Source organism: Gorilla gorilla, chromosome 19 (genome assembly GCF_029281585.2).
Source record: "Gorilla gorilla gorilla isolate KB3781 chromosome 19, NHGRI_mGorGor1-v2.1_pri, whole genome shotgun sequence".
NCBI lineage: Eukaryota > Metazoa > Chordata > Mammalia > Primates > Hominidae > Gorilla > Gorilla gorilla.
The window spans coordinates 21455925-21462678 of record NC_073243.2 but is presented as its reverse complement, the minus strand read 5'-3'; the positions used below and the strand labels follow the sequence as shown (position 1 = coordinate 21462678).

The 6754-nt window shown below is 43.0% G+C and overlaps 1 pseudogene; it reads left to right on the top strand.

Moving 5' to 3' along the window:
* Positions 1-739: 739 nt before the first annotated feature.
* LOC109023788 (transcription factor BTF3-like) lies at positions 740-2654 on the top strand (annotated as a pseudogene).
* Positions 2655-6754: the final 4100 nt, after the last annotated feature.

Sequence of the window (6754 nt, the reverse complement as noted above, 5' to 3'; positions counted from 1 at the left end):
TAATAACATTTTGCTCATCCGTAGCAGGCCCCCTCGGGATGGCCTTCCAGCTCGCACACCTGTCTTCCCCAGGAATGGCCCTCGTGACTCAAGAGTGGTTGCCCTGCAGCCTGCCTCAGCCCGCCTAGCCAGAGCTGATCTGTCCCAAGTGAGGACACATGACCTCAGCTGGGCCAATCAGATCCTCTCCACCGGGAATTATGAATGAAGGCAGTTCCACACTGGGAGCCTTGACTTTGATTGGCTCTTGGTAAGGAGAGCTCCAGTGATGGGGTCCTCCTCTTTGGAGAGAAGGGAGGTGGAAGTGAAAATCTGGAGCCTGGCTTTGGATCCAGACATTTCTGGGTTTGAATCCTGACCCACTTCTGGCTCCCGTCCCAGCCCTGTGACCTTCAGCAAGTGACTTAACCTCTCTGACTTCAAGTTCCTCACCTGGGAAAATGGAAATGAGGTAAAGAGAAAAAAATATATTTAAAAACTATCTTAAAGCCACTTTTACTGGTTGTGAAATCTCTCGATAAATAGACTTTGGCTATATTGATAAACTCTTTGGTTTTGAAAAAATAGGCCTGAGGATGTACACGCCTGGAAATTCATAGAATGAGATTTATTTTGTTCTAAAGAATGAGGTAAGACTCGCAGAGCCGCCATCTTGCATCCCCGCGTGTGTTTGCCTAACTCTGCTTGAACCCTGAGTGCCAACCTGTCCCCTGCATGGCCCCTTTTCTGCTCTGACAAGATGAAAGAGACAATCATGAGCTAGGAAAAACCCGCCAAACTTCAGGCACAACCGTGCATTGGTGGGAAAGAAATTGGTTGTAGAAAGAAGAAGGTGGTTCACAGAACAGCTACAGCAGATGATTAAAAAAACTTCAGCTCTTAAACAAGTTAAGGGCCAGCACAGCTGCTCGCACCTGCAATCCCAGCACTTTGGGAGGCGGAGGTGGGTGGATCACCTGAGGTCAGGAGTTCTGGACCAGCTTGGCTAACATGATGAAACCCCGTCTCTACTAAAAAAAAAAAAATACAAAAAATTAGCCAGGCATGGTGGCAGGCACCTGTAATCTCAGCTACCCGGGAGGCTGAAGCAGGAGAATTGCTTGAACCTGGGAGGCAGAGGGTAGAGCTGCAGTGAGCCAAGATCGCACCATTGCACTCCATCCTGGGTGACAGAGCAAGACTCCATCTCAAAAAAAAAAAAAAAAAAAAAAAAAAAAGAAGAAGAAGAAGAAGAAGTAGTTAGGGGCAAACAATATCTGGTATTGAAGAGGTGAATACATTTACAAGTTAAAGTAGATCAAGGAACAGTGATCCGCTTTAACAATCCTAAAGTTCAGGCATCTTTGGCAGCAAACACTTCTTTCACCATTGCAGGCCATGCTGAGACACAGCAGCTGATGGAAACGCTACCCAGCATCTTAAGCCGGTGAGATGCAGACAGTCTGGCTAGTTTGGGAAGATGGGCTGAAGCTCTGCCCAAACAGTCTGTGGATGAAAAAGCACCATTTGCTACTGGAGAGGATGATGATGAAGTTCCAGCTCTTGCAGAGAGTTTTGATGAGGCTTCCAAGAATGAGGCAAACCGAATTAAGCCAACTTCTGAAGAAGATAAAACCTGCAGAAATTACTGGGAGCTGCTATATTACATTAGGACTGCTTTTTTTTTTTTTTTTGACAGAGTCTCACTCTTGTCGCCCAGGCTGGAGTGCAATGGTGCGATCTTAGCTCACTGCAACCTCCACCTCCTGGGTTCAAGCAATTCTCTTGCCTCATCCTCCCAAGTAGCTGACATTACAGGTGCCCACCACCACGCCCAGCTAATTTTTTTGTGTTTTTAATAGAGATGGGGTTTTACCATGTTGGCCAGGCTGGTCTCGAACTCCTGACTGCAGGGGATCCACCCATCTCAGCCTCCCACGGTGCTGGGATTACAGGAGTGAGCCACTGCGCCTGGCCTTGACTGCTTTATAAAGTTGATTTATGGATCTGGTAAAATCTAGATCTCTAATATTTTTAAGCCCAAGCCCTTTGAACACTGCAGCTTTTTGCTTACATACAATTCATTTTTGCTTATATACAATTCATTACTTGTAGGTAATTAAGCTGAAGAAGCCTGGAAATAAGGTTTGAAACAAAGGTTAATAAGGTTATTTGACTACTTGAAAGAACAAAAAAAGAATTGTAGAGTTTCTAGAGTGAGTGGGCTTAAGGCAGGAGAGGGAGGAGGAGGCTCTTGGTGGGAGTGAGGAATGAGTCCCAGAAGATGGGAGAATCTGGACTTCTGGAGAACGTTTTCAAATTTCCTTCTCTGATTTTGCTTTCACCGAACCCAGAACCTAGGAGCCAGCAAGAGTTAGTGGGCAGTGCTCGCAGAATTCACATACCCTTTTCTCTCAAGACCACAGGCAAGGGTACTCTGGGTTTGGCACTTGCCAGGAAACTGGAAATCTCCCTCTTGAGCTTCATCATTCTTGGCAGGTTTTGAGTTCTAAATGAGCCAAATCTATCTAGCCCCTTTAGTGAAAAAAATGAGCTTTAACCGTGAGGGAAGTTGCGTTGGTGGTCCAACCACCAGACTTTCCCAGTGGAAGAACATGCCAGACTCTGTCAGTGGACAGCCCTCCTGGGAAGTGGACCCGTTCTTCAGGCCATAACTCAGGGGGTCTCAAGTCCCTGCAGCAGCACACAAGACTCCTTATGGATCCCGAAGTTCCACAATGGCAGTTGTCTTTGCTTCCCCACCATTACTCCATCATTTCGTTAACTTTTTCTGAATTCTCAAGGCCAGAATTACATGGTTCAAATTGTCCCTCTCATCATATTTCCATCTTCCTGGTCTAATTCTGCTGAATGCTTTCTAGGCATACTGTACGGCTGCCATCCAAGGGCTTTGCTTTAGTGAATCCACTCTCTCTTGCGTCCTTTCCTAGTTTTTTGATTTACTTCCTTGTCTATCCAGAGCATACCCTCAAGTCACTTTTTAAAAAGGTACATGGGAAGTAAAGCTTCTGAGTCTTTGCTGTCCAAAAATGCCTTTATATTATCTTGGCATTCAATATAGACTATAGAATTTTAGAGTAAAAATTATTTTCCATTAGCACCTTGGTGGCATTTTCCCATTACCTTCTGGCGTTCAATGAAGCTGACAAAAAGTTTCTGATGCCAGGTTGACTTTGTTCTTTTGGGGGTGAACTTTTCTCTCTTTTTGTAAGTTTTCTCTTCAGAACAGAGGTCAGCAAATTTTCTTCTGTAAAAGGCCAGATAGCAAATAGTTTAGACTTTGCAGCCATGTGGTTTCTGTTCTAACTGCTCAGCTCTGCTGTTGTAGCATGAAAGCAGCCATAGGCAATACATAAACAGACATAACCATTTCCAATAAAACTTTATTGACAAAAACAAGTGGTGGGCCAGATTTGGTTCATGAATTTAGTTTGCCAACCTCTCTGCTTTAGAAGGTCAAAGGGCATTCTTTTTATGCTTGACATTTTAAATTTTTCCAATGAACTGTCTATATATTATTCTTTATTCATTGACTATGCTTGAACACTTAGTGAAACTTCCAACACTGATATTCATGTCCTTTAGCTTTGATAAGTTTCTTAGTTTCTTACTTTTCTAAATGTATATATATATAAAGTGTATATATATACTTTATATATATATATTTTAGGTATCCAATACCTGTTGAACCTCCCAGATTTATTCAGTATATCTTTTTTCTTCTCTCTCTCATTGTTTTCATCTCCTTTTGTTGTTGTTTTTATGTTTTTCTGAACTATTGGTTTTGACTTTTTAAAACAATCCTTTTACATACGTAAAAAATTTTGGCCATATATTTTTTAATTTTAACAGTTCCTTTTTGTCTTCTAATTGTTTCTGTTTTATAGAATCATTTTATTGTATAATGGGTGCAACATCTTCTGGATTCTTCCTGAGGATACCAGAGGTTTTTTGTTTTTTTTCTAATTGTCTTATATTTCCTGAATTGCCTCTAATCCCTTAGGGGTCAGTATTTTCCTTTATTATTGTTGAGTTATTCTCTTTTCTATTGAAAGTTGTTTTCCTTTAAAAATATCTGGTGTCCTGGTTGACAATTTGCATTTAAATTAAGGAATATAGAGTTGCTTCGGTAGCCTATGAGTATGAGGAGACCTTGTTAAATTGTGGAATTTGCTCTAAAATGTTGGTAAAGGAGCTGGCTTTAGAGATGGAAGACCCCTGAATACCAGAATATGGAGGTCTGTTTTCCTAGAGTGTGGTTGTTTTAAAACATGTCCACAGATTCTGGGGGATGCTCCCCTTCAGGAGAAGGAGCTTCATTCCACTTTCCTTGAGTAAGGATTGGGCTTAGTGACTTGATTCTGCTGAGTAGAATATGGCCAACGTGACTATGTGTGACTTCCAAGATTTGGTCATCAAAGGCAACTATTTCTTCTTTGTTGTCACCCTTGGGGGAAGTCAGCTGCCATGCCATGAGGACACTCAAGGAACCCTGTGGAAAGGTTCATGTGGTAAGGAGCTGAGGCCTCCAGGCAACAGCCCTACGAGTGTGCCGTCTAGAAAATGGATCATCCAGCCCCAGTTAAGTCTGTTTGTTTATGTATTGCCTATGGCTGCTTTCATGCTACAACAGCAGAGCTGAGCAGTTAGAACAGAAACCACATTCCTGCAAAGTCTAAACTATTTGCTATCTGGCCCTTTACTTAAGCCAAATAGTTAAGACTTTGTGGCCATGTGGTTTCTGTTCTAACTGCTCAGCTCTGCTATTGTAGCATAAAAGTAGCCATAGATATTACATGAACAAATGCACATGGCCATGTTGGAAAACTTCAACCCTGGATGACATCTCAACTTCAGCCTTATGAGAAACCTTGAGCCAGAACTATCCAGCTAAGCTACTCTCAAATTCCTCATCCACAGAAATTGTAAGATAATAAATACATGTTGCTGTAAGTCACTACGTTTGGGGACATTTGTCATGCAGCAATAGATAACTAATACATGGACTATCAACTTTTTTGAGATTGACCCTTCGATATTTTACTCGGATAGCTCTATGTAGCTGCTAGGAGTTTTGGTCCAAGAGTGGATTAAGATATTTTATATAGAGATAATCAACTCAATTACCCTGATTTTAACTTCATATATCATTTCCATTTATATCTGAAATTTCTGTGTCCCAACTGCAGGGTTCTAGAGGGCAGATTACTTCCTGAACTGCGTCCATTTCCATGTCTACACTTAGTGTGGCTTCCTCTACACTACTTCACCTGTTGGCACCCATCCACCTGCTTCCTAGCTTCCAGAAACTTACTGATATCTCTTTTTTTCTGAGACAGAATTTTACTCTTGTTGCCCACCCTGGAGTGCAATGACACGATCTTGGCTCACTGCAACCGATGCCTCCCAAGTTCAAGTGATTCTCATGCCTCAGCCTCCCGAGTAGCTGGGATTACAGGCCCCGCCACTACATCTGGCTAACTTTTTGTATTTTTAGTAGAGACGGTGTTTCACCATGTTGGCCAGGGTGGTCTTGAACTCCTGACCTCAGGTGATCCACCTGCCTTGGCCTCCCAAAGTGCGGGGATTACAGGTGTGAGCCACCGCCCCTGGCTAATTTATTGATCTCTCTTGTCTGCTGATGTCTCTCTTCTTGTTGTCTTTATCAATCTGTGTTTATAACTTTTATGGGTCTTTTACTTTCATTTTAATAGGATCTCAGGTGAGAGAGGAAATACATAACTGTGGCTAATGTATACTTTTGATCCCACCTTTCTAGAATGGTCAAAGGTCTATAACTGGAAGCACATCAAGAAGATGCATGCAAAAGTCTGGATAATAAAGCTTCTGGCTCATTTTCACATCACACAGAGCTGAGAAGCCAACCATGAATTGTGTGTCTTCCTTTTTAACCCCAAACTTTGCAGGTCTCATGGAGAATGTTGGTTCTGATTACCTCAGAGACAGAGGCCGTTCATAATTGTGGAGCATATTTTGCTTCTGCTAAGCCTCTCATTTCATACCCACAAGTTGAGCTCGTCAGCTATTTCCATGCGACAAAGCCTCTGATGAAGGCTGGGAGACTTAATGAACAAATAATTAGTTTTAAGAACATAAGTCGACACAAAAGCCCCACTAATGCCTTTTTAATTGCTTTTGCTCTCACATCTTGAGAAAACACATATACCCGTGTCTCACGGAATCACGGTTATCTGTATTGGCAACTATGGCACGTCAGGGAATCAGAGGCCCCAGTGTCAGACAGGGATACTGTGGGGCAAAGAACCTGGGCTTTGATTAGTCCATTTGCTGACCCTCAGAGCACCCCTAGAATTCTAGAATTCTAGGGATAGAATGTCTAACCCATGGACTCTTGAGATGGTTATAAAAATGGATTCTTCTGGACCAGAGCTTCAAAAAGCCAAGGACATTCAAGCTCTAGAGCTTTTAAGGGGAAAACTTGGGGAGTGAGGTGGGGTGGGCAAGACATGGATACAGGCCAGGTGTGGTGGCTCATGCCTGTAATCCCAGCACTTTGGGAGGCTGAGGCGGGTGCAGTGGCTCTTGCCTGTAATCCCAGCCTGGCCAACATGGTGAAACCCCTTCTCTACTAAAAATATAAAAATTAGCTTGGCATGGTGGCGGGTGCCTGTAATCCCAGCTACTCGGGATGTTGAGGCACAAGAATGGCTTGAACTGGGGAGGTGGAGGTTGCAGTGAGCCGAGATGGAGCCGCTGCACTCCAGCCTGGGCA